Below are 18,532 nucleotides of genomic sequence, written 5' to 3' on the forward strand. Positions count from 1 at the left end.
ACCTACCTAACCTAACCTAACCTAACTTTTTCGGCTACTTAACCAAACCTAACCTATAGAGATATGTTAGGTTAGGTTAGGTAGGGTTGGTTAGGTTCAGTCATATATCTACGTTAATTTTAACTCCAATAAACAAAAATTCACCTCATACATAATGAAATGGGTAGCTTTATCATTTCATAAGAAAAAAATTAGAAAAAATATATTAATTCAGGAAAACTTGGCTTAGTAGGCAAATCGGGCCTTGCATAGTAGGCCAAAAAGGATGGGAAGCTGCCCTTTCTAGATGTAACAGTCATGGAAAAGGGCGGAGGTTTCCACACTGCAGTCTACACTAAGGAAACAAACATAGGAATGTGCCTAAATGCCAACAGCGACTGCCCAGACAGGTACAAAAGGAGTGTTGTTAACGCATATGTCGACCGTGCTCTCAGCCACAGCTCAGAATGGAAGCAAGTCGACGAAGAACTCTGTAGGGTAAGGCAGGTCCTAGTTAATAACGGCTTCTCCAATGGTTTCGTCGAAGACATCATAAGAAGGAAAGTGAAAAGCCATGCAACCTCTGAAGAAACAACTAACACAACACCTATACCCCCTATTATACTATTTTACAGGAACTTCTTTTCCACAGCTCATAAAACGGAGGAAAGGGTCCTGAAAGATATTGTTAATAGAAACGTTATCCCTACAGACAAAAATCAGAGGATACAACTGACCATTTACTATAAAACCAGAAAAACGGCCAGCCTACTCATGAGAAACTCTCCAGACACAAAACAGAACGCTTTAAAAGAGACTAACGTCGTCTATGCCTTCAAATGCCCACTTGGGGACTGTAAGCTCCAAAAAACCCAGTATATAGGCAAGACAACAACATCTCTTTCCAGGCGTTTAACGATGCATAAGCAACAGGGCTCCATTAAGGAACATATAATCTCTTCCCACAACCAAACCATCGCCAGAGAAATCCTAGTAAACAACACAGAAATCATCGATAGATACAGCGATAGCAGGCGGCTTGACGTTTGCGAGGCACTACACATCAAGAAGTCAACACCAGCAATCAACAGCCAATTATTGCACAACTATATTCTACCCACCTCAAGACTCCACTCCAATATAGAAGCATCAAGAAATATGGACCAAATGGCTTTTTACAAACACTTCTATTCAATATCCATTGTTTCGTGTTCTGTCTTGTGTTGATGAAATTAATACCCTATTAATACCACCTTTTGTTCTGTCTTGTGTTGATGAAATTAATACCTATTAATGCCACCACTTGTTCTGTCTTGTGTTAATGCCACATCACCCCTTCCACCTCACTCAAATGTAGATATAAAATCGGAGATGCGTAAGTTCTATTCAGTTGTGTATTTGTGAACTAAAGTCTTTGAAAATGTAATAAGTTTTACGAAACGCGCTCGTGTCGCGTCAGACTAGAAATAAAAATGAATTTTGGAGAATTGATTTTTGATTTACCTCCAACAGTGAAAAGAAATGTACGAAAGATTGAGAAAATTCGTATTAGAATTATTAATCTTACTTTTTCGGTCATATTTAATAATATTTATATATATATATATATATATATATATATATATATATATATATATGTCGTACCTAGTAGCCAGAATGCACTTCTGAGCCTACTATGCAAGGCCCGATTTGCCTAATAAGCCAAGTTTTCATGAATTAATTGTTTTCCGACTACCTAACCTACCTAACCTAACCTAACCTAACTTTTTCGGCTACTTAACCAAACCTAACCTATAGAGATATGTTAGGTTAGGTTAGGTAGGGTTGGTTAGGTTCAGTCATATATCTACGTTAATTTTAACTCCAATAAACAAAAATTCACCTCATACATAATGAAATGGGTAGCTTTATCATTTCATAAGAAAAAAATTAGAAAAAATATATTAATTCAGGAAAACTTGGCTTAGTAGGCAAATCGGGCCTTGCATAGTAGGCCAAAAAGGATGGGAAGCTGCCCTTTCTAGATGTAACAGTCATGGAAAAGGGCGGAGGTTTCCACACTGCAGTCTACACTAAGGAAACAAACATAGGAATGTGCCTAAATGCCAACAGCGACTGCCCAGACAGGTACAAAAGGAGTGTTGTTAACGCATATGTCGACCGTGCTCTCAGCCACAGCTCAGAATGGAAGCAAGTCGACGAAGAACTCTGTAGGGTAAGGCAGGTCCTAGTCAATAACGGCTTCTCCAATGGTTTCGTCGAAGACATCATAAGAAGGAAAGTGAAAAGCCATGCAACCTCTGAAGAAACAACTAACACAACACCTATACCCCCTATTATACTATTTTACAGGAACTTCTTTTCCACAGCTCATAAAACGGAGGAAAGGGTCCTGAAAGATATTGTTAATAGAAACGTTATCCCTACAGACAAAAATCAGAGGATACAACTGACCATTTACTATAAAACCAGAAAAACGGCCAGCCTACTCATGAGAAACTCTCCAGACACAAAACAGAACGCTTTAAAAGAGACTAACGTCGTCTATGCCTTCAAATGCCCACTTGGGGACTGTAAGCTCCAAAAAACCCAGTATATAGGCAAGACAACAACATCTCTTTCCAGGCGTTTAACGATGCATAAGCAACAGGGCTCCATTAAGGAACATATAATCTCTTCCCACAACCAAACCATCGCCAGAGAAATCCTAGTAAACAACACAGAAATCATCGATAGATACAGCGATAGCAGGCGGCTTGACGTTTGCGAGGCACTACACATCAAGAAGTCAACACCAGCAATCAACAGCCAATTATTGCACAACTATATTCTACCCACCTCAAGACTCCACTCCAATATAGAAGCATCAAGAAATATGGACCAAATGGCTTTTTACAAACACTTCTATTCAATATCCATTGTTTCGTGTTCTGTCTTGTGTTGATGAAATTAATACCCTATTAATACCACCTTTTGTTCTGTCTTGTGTTGATGAAATTAATACCTATTAATGCCACCACTTGTTCTGTCTTGTGTTAATGCCACATCACCCCTTCCACCTCACTCAAATTAGGTCAGGTGTCAATATGGAGAAATATGGATATATATACATCATATATATATATATATATATATATATATATATATATATATATATATATATATATATATATATATATATATATTTATAAATATATATATATTGTTACAATGCCCTGTCCTATTTCTTTCGTTTGCCTGCTTTAAGAGTCATATCAGCTCTCCCTACTGATTCTCTGAGGTATAGGGAATCTGATGATATATGTGGCGACCAGACCGGCCGCCAGATAAGGGAGAAATTTATATTATAAGTTGTAGGTAAGGGGAAAGTGGCACATTCATATAAATGAAAGAGTATCCCCTACTGCAGGTATGACGTTTTGGAAGGGACACTAGCCGATCGCGGATTGGCCGACTTAGATCGCGGGCGACCAATCAGAGCCCCCCGTGACGTCACCGAGTGCCCCGGGCGGCTCCAACGTCAGAGTTGACCTGACTGTGGAAGTGAGAGGATGCGCCTCGGTCAGCTCTCGAGGATTTGAGGCTCTACAAGCCTTATTCAGTGGATAATTCAGATATTCAGTGGATCACTAGCCATCGCAGCCCACCATAAGTTGTTGGAGACCCTATGCTTCTCGGAAGCAAAAAGGAACCAAGCTCATTGAGCAGAGGAGTGCCAAACTTGGAAAATAGTAGGCGACGACGCTGGGCGGCGCCGCTGGACGTTGAGGTCTGGAAGGTGCAGAGGGCAGGCCTAGCTGTGACTGGGTCACATCCACTGAGGGTTTTGGAGGGACGACACCGTTCCTAGGACGAGGATCAACGCCTTGTGGAAGGGACGAGTGTGTGAATGTAGTGATTAGTTCAGTGCCCATTGGTGAACAAGGATTGGGATAGCTGAATCTCTGGGATTGGGACGGCGACGACGCGAAGGCTTCACGTCACCTGAGGACCTGTGGAACGTTCCTGGATCGTCAAGGATCGACTCAGGAAGCGTGGGAACCTCACACCATCGAGGGACAGGTGTCGTGAGCCAGGAATGAAAGGTAGATCAATTTTCCGTCCCATTACCCCTTGTGTGAGTTTGAAATTTTTTTCTATGCCTACCTCCCTTAGGAGGTGGACTACAAGTTTAAATTCTGCTCACGGCAGTTAAGCATGAGTCCAATAGAAAAAGGAAAAGCGGGAGCAAACCGCCAGGCCTCCATCACCAAGGGTGAAAACCTGTCCACAATAGGCCGCTGGCTCCTCCTAGTTAAACAGGACGTTAAAACTAATAAAGGTTAACCGACGGGTTCTCACAATCAAATATTTGTATTTGATGTGGCGCTATGAATTGGAATTCGAATTCCCAAGAACAGCCGTCATATCAAGATCACATCAACATTTAAACGTAATATGCAGAAATATGGTTGAAGGGTTGACATCAAAGACCGTTTTCTATAACATATCACATTTATTAATAACAAGAGACTAACTACTACATTACCGAGCTTACGTTACGTTAATGTCCATCCAGTGGCACGATAACAAACAGCTAAATAGCAACCCTTGCTGTGAGGCTGCATACTGAACTAACCTGAACACAGGTGTGCCCACTGATGACGCAATATTGCAAATCAAAGAAAAGTATCACAGACTAAGTTACACCACAGTGAATGGGTATGTTATTGTACATCAAGTGGCATTTGCAACACAGCTATTCAACAGCCCCTCGAGAAGTGACAGCAGGCTCCATCCTGCTGACACTTCGGGCTGACAACATGAACTAACTGAACAAATGAAGGATATCCACTGAAGACACAAGCATGCAATCAATAGTGTCTCGGTTTCCCTGACAGCTACTATAATCACAAACTTAGGGGTCCTCCTGCCCCCCAGGAGAGACCCACGTAACTAGGCGGGTAGTCCAACAGTGACCCCCCCTATCACAACCCAGTGTGAGCACTCTTTGCAACTCCCTACAAGAAGTTGCACTGTTGTAAACAGTAACAAAGACAGGCAAGGTGGGATTCTGGGACACAGCTCCACAAATCCCTAGATTACTCTACTCTCGTCACCGGACGACAACCAAAAGAAATTGCCTTAAGTGATTAATTACGTTAATTGACTGATCGCAGCAGTCAGTAACAAAGTACTACGGTAATCACAAACAATTGTCTCACACTAGACAACAACATGATGATACTCTACGTTAATCATTAACACTTGTCTCTCTCTTGTTAACAATAACTCAAACTTATATTACATCACACTTGACTCCTAGCAAGTATTCAATGAGTAATCCTCAATTAAGGTCAAACGGGCCACTAATTACATCCCCTTTGAGTTACGTTAACTAAGCCTACCCTAACTTTGTAGCTTCTCAACAGTCTGTGTCAAAAATTTACTAGTGAGTGTTAATTACCATAATTAATTCCCTAATTAATTCTGAGCAATTAATTAACTGTCACCAGGACCGATAATTAATCATCCATAAATACGTCTCACTCCGCACTGCCTAAGCAGGTCTCATCAAACACTGTGAATTCACGGGAAAGGAGTTAATTACCCTAATTAACAAGATGTGCCACTAATCCACTGTCCTCAGACAGGATATGATTAATACGATTTATGCTAGCTCCATGACCTCCTTTACCGAGTCATTGGAGCTCTCCAATGTTAATTACTCCACTAATTAACCTGAGCCACTAATTGCTAAACCCCTGAAAGGTAATTAGTCTCGAGCAAATTACGTTAACACAAATACTGACAGACTCTGACAGATCCTCTCCCACTACATGAATTCATGATGAGAAGGTTAATTACATAATTAGCTAGAGTGGTCAATTAGTTGTCACACGGACAATTAATTGCTCCCGAGACGTATCTCACTCAAGCTCAACGCTATTCTCTCTCATAACAGCCCTCACTCACTCCACAATAAGTGTGCACCCCTTATCCAGTTAATTCCCCAAGTATTAACTCACTGAATCCTTAAGTCCTCAACACAACTTAAAGAAACAAAGTAACCCCAGTGTTGCATAGGTCACACTACAATGGCATGCAAGAACACAAATGCACTGCCCACATATGATTGCGGCTACTGCAACTCGCTAATTACTGTGCCCACACAATAATGACACACGGTTGTGCAACACACAAGAGTATACCAATATTACTGCCCCCCCTCTTTTTCTTGCAACCGTTGCAAAGGACTACTGTGAACACACTCTTACCTCAGCAAGGCAATTAACCCACAATTGCCTGCTCTCATTAAGTACTGTGAATTCCCCTGAATAATCCTAGAGGTCCCTGAAACCCTCAACACAGTTCCTGGGGCAATAATATCGTATAAACTGATAACAATTCTGCACAAACCTGCAACAAAATGATGCCGTCAGCATACTCCACATGCTAATGACATCATTAGGCAATCAGTCAGCAATCACATCTACTGACTCACCACACAACACAGTACATAAAGCATGCAAATGAACATATAGAAATGGCATTCACATAATCAATGAAAATTATATCATCAGGTAAATGTAACTAACAACACAGACTTCAGGGGTCCCCACTGACATCCCTGCCTACCTCTAATGATTATAATTTTACAGTACTCTATGGCATTAATCCAGTCTGAACGATTATATAGAATCGACAGGCTGGATCACTTATATGGTAAATCTCTACACTGGCCGGTTACATACTCTAGTCAGTCTACTATATATACATTATGATACTACAGTGTGGTCCCGTGTATAATATCTATCTCCAGGTACCGCCCTACCAATCATCTGGACCCTACTGACAGCTGTCACTCAGCTGCTTCTCTAGCCTGGCGAGGCTCTGAGACAACTCTTACCGGGAATTTCCACCGGTACTCATCACACTGTACACAATGATAATAGTACTCACGTCTTTCTCATTTCCCAGGTCACTACCACACTAGCTGTCAACACTTAGCTTGCTCCTCATGCGTCAACAAGATGTGGCCCTAGGCTGTCCCGGGAAAGTGGCCAAGGCATGTGGCCACCACGTGGCCCACAGCGCCCCTCCCGAGCTGAGAGGGGGGGGTAGTAGCCGGCGCGCGGGTGGCCTGGGGGTGGCCACGGGTAGCGCATGACATCATAGCACCCCACCCGGCTGAGCTGGTGCGTGGGGTGGGGTGGGGTTTGGCCGCGCAAGTGGCCTGGGTGGGTGGCCGGCGCGCGGGCAGGCGGGTGGGGTAGCTGGGCCATGTGGCCGGACCATGCGACGGGTGGCCAGGGTGGTCCCCGGGCATACACACGCACGCTGTTGAGGAATCGCCCACAACTCCGGCAAACCAGAGCCTGCCTTACTCTACACTGGGGTGACAATGGCCGGCGGCGTCACCACATGGCCGCTGCCAGGTGGAATACAAAAAATCCAACAGGGGCCTGTAATATCACACTCGATTACACTGCCCATAATACCACCGATTGTCCATTGTCCATACAACACTAGACAGGATACTCGACCCACCTGTTACACCATGAGGCTCTGCCAGCTGCCTCATGGGTGAACACTGTCAACTGTCTCTTTAGCTTTTTACTGTTCCTTCCGTAAATCGTCGGCCCTCGAATTTCCCGAAAATTGGGCCTAGACACAACCAGGGATAGCAGGGGTGCCATCCCTGCTAGTTAACACGGTAACGTCCGCGATTAACGGGGGTGGAGGGGAAAAACTCCCCCCCTCCACCCAGACACGTCCTCGTCCACCTGCTACCCTGCTCAGACTCCCTATTTCCCGGGCTAGGGAAACTCAAAATGCCCATACCTCCTCCCGACTTTGTCTTGACCAATCAGCCTAAAGCCGGCACGGCTCCCTCGTGCCGCTCCCAATCACAGCTCTTCGCGCCAAAACTCGGCTTGGAGCACACATGCCTACTCCAATCACATGCCTCCAGCATCCCGTGACGTCACAAGGAGGGGGAGGCCTAAAAGACAGTGGCGTACTGTCACACATGTTGGGGGGGGGGGGACAACGTTCACCCCACTCGCCCCTCCCCATCTCTAACGATTTTAGTCAAGTATCCACCTCATCCTATTTCACAGAAACAGGAAAATTTCTGTAATTCTCTCTACCGAGCAATCACAGACTTCTAACCAGTCCCAACCGACAGTCCTTAACATAAGCTTTCATTCAACACCCCACAAGTATATGTTATTTTGAAAGCTTCAGTTTCTAGAGTGACTAGCCTAATCTAGAAACTAGGAAAACTAGCTGAGGGAATCTAGATTCCCTCACAGTGAGTAGGCTAGATAGGCCACGATATATACTTATGCATGTGGCAGTATGACATTAATACTTTAGTAGTAGAATAGGCTGCAGGGCAGCTTGTGTCCAAGACTGTTGGAGAGGACAGTGTGTGTGGACGGCAGGACAGTTGAAGAAGAGGTGCTGACGTGCTGAAGAGGCCCTTCTGTGAGAGAGTGTGTGACTCCTGTCTAATCTGCCCAGTTGAAGGAGTGGTTGGAGGTCGTGAAAGAAGAGTTGCTGAAGATCTCCAGATTTATTATCCTTATTTTTATTTTCATGTATTGCTTGTGATTGTATGTGTGATCATGTAATTGTATCAGTAAATTAACACATTTTACCGTTGTGTTTTAGTGTGCCTCCATTATAATATTTCTCTATGAGCATACACGTGGGTTATCATAGTACCCCCTAGGGAACGTCACGTTCTCTATAGAAGTTCTTGTCGCCTGGAGAGTGGTAAAGCAGCACAGACTAATATAAGAGTGTACCCTTAGCCATCCGGCTAGTATCAGAGCCTGACTGGTGGCAACAGGTAACGTAGTGGCTGGAGAGAGGTAAAGCCACACAGACTTTTAAGGGAGAGTACCTTGGTCCAACAGTCCAATAGCAGATCTATGGGAGTAGCAACACTCTGGCAACAAACAGTATAGAATACACTCACTGAACTGCATCGCTGGGGTGCAGATATACGAACCCAGCTGGCGACCTTGTTAAGAATAAGATAGAGAAGGCAGGCGGGAAAGGAGTTCCTCCAACCTTTATGTCTGGCAGGCAAGACTCAGGGGAATTTATTGTTATAAGGTAAGCCTGAGTCTTCCTTCACTCCTCCATGGGTCTAGGCCGGAACTGCTGATAGCAGCTTCCGCGTGGTTGACTGAAGGGCTTCCAGGGTGAATCAGTGGCACCCCCTTCAGTGCTGGAAGCAAAGACCTGCGGTGGTGGGCATTGCTGGTCCTCTCCTGTGGGACCAAGTAGACTCCGGTGAATCTCAGGAGTCGGAGGGGCTGTGTATTCTGCCTTCTGAGCCCTTAACAGCCGAGTGCTAGCGGAGACCTGGCCCATCCCTCGTGACAATATATATATATATATATATATATATATATATATATATATATATATATATATATATATATATATGTCGTACCTAGTAGCCAGAACTCACTTCTCAGCCTACTATTCAAGGCCCGATTTGCCTAATAAGCCAAGTTTTCCTTAATTAATATATTTACTATAATTTTTTTCTTATGAAATGATAAAGCAACCCTTTTCTCTATGTATGAGGTCAATTTTTTTTTATTGTAGTTAAAATTAACGTAGATATATGACCGAACCTAACCAACCCTACCTAACCTAACCTAACCTATATTTATAGGTAAGGTTAGGTTAGGTAGCCAAAAAAAGCTAGGTTAGGTTAGGTTAGGTAGGTTAGGTAGACGAAAAAACATTAATTCATGAAAACTTGGCTTATTAGGCAAATTGGGCCTTGAATAGTAGGCTGAGAAGTGCGTTCTGGCTATTAGGTACGACATATATATATATATATATATATATATATATATATATATATATATATATATATATATATATATATATATATATGTATATATATGTATGTATATATATATATATATATATATATATGTATATATATATATATATATATACATATATATATATATATATATATATATACATATATATATAGATATATAAATATATATATTTCTATATATATTTCTATGTATATCTATATATATATATATATATATATATATATATATATATATATATATATATATATATATATATATACATATATATATATATATATATATTATTAAATATAACCGAAAAAGTAAGATTAATAATTCTAACACGAATTTTCTCAATCTTTCGTACATTACGCTTCACTGTTGGAGGTAAATAAAAAATCAATTCTCCAAAATTCATTTTTATTTCTAGTCTGACGCGACACGGGCGCGTTTCGTAAAACTTATTACATTTTCAAAGACTTTAGTTCACAAATACACAACTGAATAGAACTTACGTATCTCCGATTTTATATCTATATTTGAGTGAGGTGGAAGGGGTGATGTGGCATTAACACATGACAGAACAAAATGTGATATTAATAGGGTATTAATTTCATCAACACAAGACAGAACAAGAGTATTAATAGGGTATTAATACCGGAAAGTAGAGTTGGAAATTCTGTTGGACGACATATTCGACCTCGAGACACAAAAGAAGGTCACTACCAAAGATACCTTACAAGCAGAACTTATTGCAGAAGGAGGAAAGAATCGAGGCAACTACAGAAGAACCATACTGTCCCCCGAGCTTAAAGCGGCAGCTAAAAGCCTTCGTGAGAACAAGGAGATAGTTGTCAGGAGAGGTGACAAGTCGCCCAATATATGTCATTCTTAAAAAAGACGAATATCTGGCGAAAATGAACATCATACTCTCTGACCAAACTAAGTTCCAAAGGGTAACGAAGGACACTACAGCCGAATTAAAAGCAAAGGTCAACAAACTGATCGAAACTGTGAACGCCAAGAAATCCGGACTCCACCTGCCAAAGATCATTGGGGAATATAAACCTGGATATGCGTATGGAAGTGTCAAGACGCACAAGCCTGGAAACCCACTTCGGCCAATCATTAGCCAGATACCCACACCCACGTACAGACTGGCGAAGCGACTCAACGGCCTGCTGACTCCTTATGTTCCTTGCGCCTTCAGCCTGAAGTCTCCAAAGGAATTTGTTGACTTACTGCGGGGCACACGGGCCACAGGGATAAGAGCCTCGTTGGACGTAGAATCGCTGTTTACCAACGTACCTGTCGACGAGACAATCGGAATGATAGCCGACAGAGTGTATCGTGATCCAGCCTGTACTCCTCTTGACATACCAGAAAATATTCTGAGGAAACTACTCCAAGCTTGTACTAAAGAGGCACCCTTCTTGAGCCCGGATGGGCATATGTATAAGCAAGTAGATGGGGTCGCCATGGGTTCTCCCCTAGGTGTCCTGTTTGCAAACTTCTACATGGGTACCATCGAGCAAAAAGTCTTAGTCGACATGAACTTGAAACCGGCCATATACTGCAGGTATGTTGACGACATTTTTACACGGGTACCTGATGTCAGACATCTGCAGGAGCTGAAGGAGGCATTTGAGCAGAGTTCCGTGCTGCGTTTCACTTACGAGATGGAAAAGGATGGGAAGCTGCCCTTTCTAGATGTAACAGTCATGGAAAAGGGCGGAGGTTTCCACACTGCAGTCTACACTAAGGAAACAAACATAGGAATGTGCCTAAATGCCAACAGCGACTGCCCAGACAGGTACAAGAGGAGTGTTGTTAACGCATATGTCGACCGTGCTCTCAGCCACAGCTCAGAATGGAAGCAAGTCGACGAAGAACTCTGTAGGGTAAGGCAGGTCCTAGTCAATAACGGCTTCTCCAATGGTTTCGTCGAAGACATCATAAGAAGGAAAGTGAAAAGCCATGCAACCTCTGAAGAGATAACTAACACAACACCTATACCCCCTATTAGACTATTTTACAGGAACTTCTTTTCCACAGCTCATAAAACGGAGGAAAGGGTCCTGAAAGATATTGTTAATAGAAACGTTATCCCTACAGACAAAAATCAGAGGATACAACTGACGATTTACTATAAAACCAGAAAAACGGCCAGCCTACTCATGAGAAACTCTCCAGACACAAAACAGAACGCTTTAAAAGAGACTAACGTCGTCTATGCCTTCAAATGCCCACTTGGGGACTGTAAGCTCCAAAAAACCCAGTATATAGGCAAGACAACAACATCTCTTTCTAGGCGTTTAACGATGCATAAGCAACAGGGCTCCATTAAGGAACATATAATCTCTTCCCACAACCAAACCATCGCCAGAGAAATCCTAGTAAACAACACAGAAATCATCGATAGATACAGCGATAGCAGGCGGCTTGACGTTTGCGAGGCACTACACATCAAGAAGTCAACACCAGCAATCAACAGCCAATTATTGCACAACTATATTCTACCCACCTCAAGACTCCGCTCCAATATAGAAGCATCAAGAAATATGGACCAATAGGCTTTCTACAAACACTTCTATTCAATATCCATTGTTTCGTGTTCTGTCTTGTGTTGATGAAATTAATACCCTATTAATACTCTTGTTCTGTCTTGTGTTGATGAAATTAATACCCTATTAATACCACATTTTGTTCTGTCTTGTGTTAATGCCACATCACCCCTTCCACCTCACTCAAATGTAGATATAAAATCGGAGATACGTAAGTTCTATTCAGTTGTGTATTTGTGAACTAAAGTCTTTGAAAATGTAATAAGTTTTACGAAACGCGCCCGTGTCGCGTCAGACTAGAAATAAAAATGAAATTTGGAGAATTGATTTTTTATTTACCTCCAACAGTGAAGCGTAATGTACGAAAGATTGAGAAAATTCGTGTTAGAATTATTAATCTTACTTTTTCGGTCATATTTAATAATATATGTCTACAGGAAAGACTTCTACCAAAATATCCTAATATATATATATATATATATATATATATATATATATATATATATATATATATATATATATATATATATATATATATATATATAAATATATATATATATATATATATATATATATATATATATAAATATATATATATATATATATATGTATATATATATATATATATATATATATATATATATATATATATATATATATATATATATATATATATATATATATATGTATATATATATATATATATATATATATATATATATATATATATATATATATATATATATATATATATATATATATATATATATATATATATATTAGTGTGTTTTGGTAGCAGTCTTTCCTGTAGACATACATTATTAAATATGACCGAAAAAGTAAGATTAATAATTCTAACACGAATCTTCTCTATCTTTCTTACGTTTCTTTTCACTGCTGATGGTAATTCAGAGATCTATTTTCAAAAATTCATTTTTATTTCTAGTCTAACGCGACACTTGAGCGCGTTCGTAAAACTTATTACATTTTCAAAGACTTTAGTTTACAAACACACAACTGAAACTGAATAGAGCTTACACATCTTCGAGTTTTTATCTACATTTGGGTGAGGTGGATGAGGTGAAAATAAACTTTGAACAATGGGTATTGATTGGATATTAAATTCAAACACAAGACAGAACACGAAACAATGGGTATTGAATGGGTATTAAATTCAAACACAAGACAGAACACGAAACAATGGGTATTGAATGGAAGTAATTGTAGAAAGCCTATTGGTCCATATTTCTTGATGCTTCTATATTGGAGCGGAGTCTTGAAGTGGGTAGAATATAGTTGTGCATTAATTGGCTGTTGATTGCTGGTGTTGACTTCTTGATGTGTAGTGCCTCGCAGACGTCAAGCCGCCTGCTATCGCTGTATCTATCGATGATTTCTGTGTTGTTTGCTAAGATTTCTCTGGTGATTTTTTGTTTGTGGGAAGAGATTATATGTTCCTTAATGGAGCCCTGTTGCTTATGCATCGTTAAACGCCTGGAAAGAGATGTTGTTGTCTTGCCTATATACTGGGTTTTTTGAGGCTTACAGTCCCCAAGAGGGCATTTGAAGTCATAGACGACGTTGGTCTCTTTTATAGCGTTCTGCTTTGTGTCTGGAGAGTTTCTCATGTGTAGGCTGGTCGTTTTCCTGGTTTTATAGTAAATCGTCAGTTTATATAATCAGAAGATACAACGTTACCCCTACAGACAAAAAACAGAAAATACTATTGACTATTTACTATAAAACGAAAAAAACGGCCAACCTACTCAGGAAAAACTCTCCAGACACAAAGCAGAATGCCTTGAAAGAGACCAACGTCGTCTATGCCTTCAAATGCCCACTTAGGGACTGTAAGCCCCAAAGAACTTAGTATATAGGTGTGAGGGAATGGAAATTCCCTCAGCTAGTTTTTCTAGTTTGCTAGATTAGGTTAGAGTCGCTCTAGGAACTCTAGACAAGAAGTTTTAAACCTACATTCATGTGTATGGTGTTGGATGAAAGCTTATGCTAAGGACCATCGCTTAAGACTACTATTGTATTGTGGGTTGGTGGTGTTGTCGTGTTGATCCTTCTTTACGGATAACCCAACCCACAACTCCGTAGAGTGTGTATACTTTACCAGGAGATCACCCTGGGCGCTTTTGGCTCTTGAAGAGGGGTTCAACGGCACATGTTTAGGGGATGCGGGTCCAATACTTACCCTCGTTGTCACGTGCACACACCCACTCGAGCCGCTGTGACTCCCCACTCTCTCCTTAGGTGATATGATCTCCTCAATCCCCTTTCACTTATTAGTTTTCTGTCCTACCCTGTCCACAGCAGAGGTTCTTGGTTCTTTCTCTCTCTGTCTTCTTCTTCACTACATCCTGGGAAGCCTCACTAGGACAAGGGCAAACACCAGCAAATTTAAATACATTTACTGGACAAAACACATGCACACATATAATAATAATGAATCCTATACTCTATACTATTACAGTCAGGTTGCACTCCAACACTATCAGAACTCTATCATCTGCTTATCAAGTGGTATCCTATCTTCTGATTCACCACCTAATATTACCAACCTCCTCAAGTAGGTCAAGTCTTATAATACGATGTTGCACTATCAGCAAGAGAATATATATATCTATAAACATGTACAAGGAATACCAGCGTATGAATACAATAACATATATATCAGTATAAATGTTCCTTGATACACAACAATGATCCATCGATCACCCTATCAGTCCTAGAACACATATAACTATAGGTAATCCAGCCTACGACCGTAGCTCTATACTTCAGTATAAACACTCCTCGACACAAGAATGGCAAACAATCACTCACCTTTCACTGCATCTTGTACGCTAATGACAACCGAACACTCTATCAACTCCCAACAAGTAATCATTTAGAACTTCCCTTACACATCTGGAAGTTCACTACCCTGATCTCTTCAGGTTCTTCCGGGTTTAACTACTAGGATCCTCTGCAGCTCCCTCAGGCTGCTACCATGAAGTTTCCTTGAACAACTATGGTGCTTCACTACTTCTATTAGGGTCCTCCACAGCTCTCCTGGCTGCTACACCATGAAGTTTCCTCGAACAACTATGGTGCTTCACCACCTCTACAGAAGCACGTGACACTCCTCTTCACTGCTTCTCCTCACAGCTCGAGGTCCTCTCCTCCACTACCTTGGAGTCTTATCAGCTACTCCCTCTGTGCTGGCTTCGAAGTTCTCAGCAACTCCTTCCCCAAAGACAAAACTGCAGCCCATTGACACTCCACTAAAAATGTTTCCCCTTAAACACATAAACAAAAATAATCACACAATATGTTTGCCTCCTATATCTATCTGCTCTCTACATATTGTGAGAGTGGACTCCCCCATTTTGGGCTGGTCCATACTCCGCCTTGCCTGATGGGCCTCACTCACTCTGGGGAGGTCCTCCGCCTCCCAGAGCTGGGCTCCCTCAGTCACCTGCCAGCGCTCAGAGGAGACGGACGTCGCTCTGTGTTCCTCCCTCTCCACTCTCTTATTTTAGGCCTCTTGCCTTATCAAAACATGTCTAACTCATCAATAAACATTGCTACTGTCGCTGGGCACACGACCAACTACAAGTAATCACTATGAACTAGCTTAAATCGTGCTTACTACAGATTACCTAGTCAAGGGCGCTCTTCCCTCTGACAGAGTCTGGTCAGGGCACTCCCACGGCCCACGATAATGTCTCTGGGCGGCTTAATAAACACTCCTCGCCATCCAGGACTTGAGACCACAACGTCCCCAGCTCGATTCCACAGCTGGCATGCCTGCACCTTCTCTTCTCTTGGAGATATATCACTAGGGGTTCCTTTCTGACAGGAGCTCAAACGGAGCATGGCTTCCCCATGCAATGTCTGGCACTCAAGTGAGCTCAAAGCCCTCCAGAAGCGAGCCTCATGCCTCCAGCAAATTATCTACATCTCGTAACCAGTCATTTATCTATTTTCTTATTCACTGCCCATAATCTCAAATTTTTCATCAAATCCAACACGCTATTTTCCATTGGTGTCTAAACCTCCATATTTCCCAGACCTTATAGTCAGGTCAGGCTTGATAGAATAATTCTCAAATGGGAGACTCGTTTTTCGGCTGCCTGGGATCATAACACTAGCCAGCGGTTTGTGACTGCTCTGTAGAGAGAGTTACATAATTTAATCTGCTTTCTGGGAAAATGAGATTTGGGAGAGTGAGTGTGGTACGAGGGAGGTACTTCACTCGCCAATGGTTTTTCGAGGTGGGGGGGGGGGGACGGATGGGTGTAACGCTGCCTCCCTTACCATGTGAGCTATGACGTCACACTCCTAGGCCTCCCCCTCCTTGTCTACGTCACGGGACGCCTCATGGTGAGAGCGTCTGTGATTCGTCTAGGCATCTAAGCCTCGTGTGGATGTTTTGGTGCGAAAGGCGGTGATTCGTAGCAGCATGATGGGCTGTGCCGGCTTCGTGCTGATTGGTCAAGACAAGGTGGGGGGAGACGGGAATTGGGAGTTTCCTCTGCCGGCGAAAATCTTCAGTCTAAGGGCGGCGAGCAGGGGGCAAGGTGTCCCAGGTGGGGGTGGCGTGTATGCCACCTCCACCACCATTAATCGCTGTGTCATCCTTATTATTCATCGCTCATGGTATCCTGTCTATATTAATGGACAATTGGTGGAATAGGGCAGGACCTCCCAGTGTATTGTAGTGAGATTACAGGCCCCTGTTGGACTTTAAATTCCACCTTGCTGTGTCCGTGTAATAACTCGCCTTTTATATCTCGACCGCGCACCCCGCTACCATTGAGCTAACCGTGCAATCTCTGCTACTTCTATGGTAATAACAGATGCTATCGATCATGTAAGATGTTAACACTCGGGCCGTCATACGAAGACGTAAACTAGTAAACAGAAGAAAGAGAGAGAGAGAGAGCGAGAGAGAGAGAGAGAGCGAGAGAGAGAGAGAGAGGAAGAGTGAGGCAGAGCGAGAAAGAGAGCAAGGGAGGGAGAACGAGAGCGAGTGAGGGCGAGGGAGAGTGAGACACTAGTGAGGGAGAGTGAGACAGAAAGATAGAGATAATCGTAGTCACAACCTATCGTATGAGTTACCAAGTGACGCTGCCACCACCCTGAGTTACCGGACAGGGGACCGGAGTGAGGTTCGTAGGTCTTGCAGATGGAATAACCTACCAGGACAGGTGTAGGGGACAATTGAACGGTACAAGGATCCTGGCCTGACACTCGAATAATCCTGACCACTTGGGAACTATAAAGTACACAAGAATAAGGCGGGACACACCCAATACTAACACCTCAACACGGAAGACGAACGGGGGGAGGAGTACTGAATAATTAAGGACACTAGGTCATTAGGGCAAAGGGGGACGGTAGGCCCAATATCACTAAGGCAAGGAACCATTAATACACATTTAATAACACTTAACAATATATGACTTTATTTGAAATAATTAAATAAGACACTTCCTAACTATATTCCCTACTAGAGGCCAAGAGTACTGAATGAGGTGCTTTAGTACAAGAGAGCCGTACTTACTTGTATGTTGTTCCACAGTTTTCCTGGAGATGATGTTCCTTCCCCGAGTCCACACACACCGTTCTCCTGGGCTGCGCCCACTCTACTGTCTGTCAAGCATGATCTCTTGCTCCCCCAGTTGAACATGAGGGTTTTGCATTTGATGTTTAGGGATTAATCCCTGAAGATTATCATGACGGCATCAACTCTGACCTCTTTGTGATTCGATAACCGTTTACCTGACTCTATGGCTAACTTGTACAGAGGTGTAACTTTTACATTGTCTGGCTCCGTGCCTGTGGCTTGTTCATGCTGTTATGATGTTCATATTGTACTACTATGTACTGCTCTCTTGTTACATCCGCCATGTGGCGACGCCAGCCATTAACACACCCGGTGTATGAGTGAGGCATGCTCTGGGTGAGGTGGGTGTATGTGTGTATCTTCCATCCATGTTGTGTACACCTGGGGCACCAGCCATGTGCGCGCCGCACTGCTCCGTGGCCAGACTCCATGGGGCCACGTGATGGCCACCCCGGCCAACCCAATGCACCACCCCTGCGTGCCACCTCATCCCGGGTACCCCGCGCTACTCCGTGGCCACCCTTTAGGGC

This window comes from Procambarus clarkii, chromosome 76, assembly GCF_040958095.1.
Source record: "Procambarus clarkii isolate CNS0578487 chromosome 76, FALCON_Pclarkii_2.0, whole genome shotgun sequence".
Lineage (NCBI taxonomy): Eukaryota > Metazoa > Arthropoda > Malacostraca > Decapoda > Cambaridae > Procambarus > Procambarus clarkii.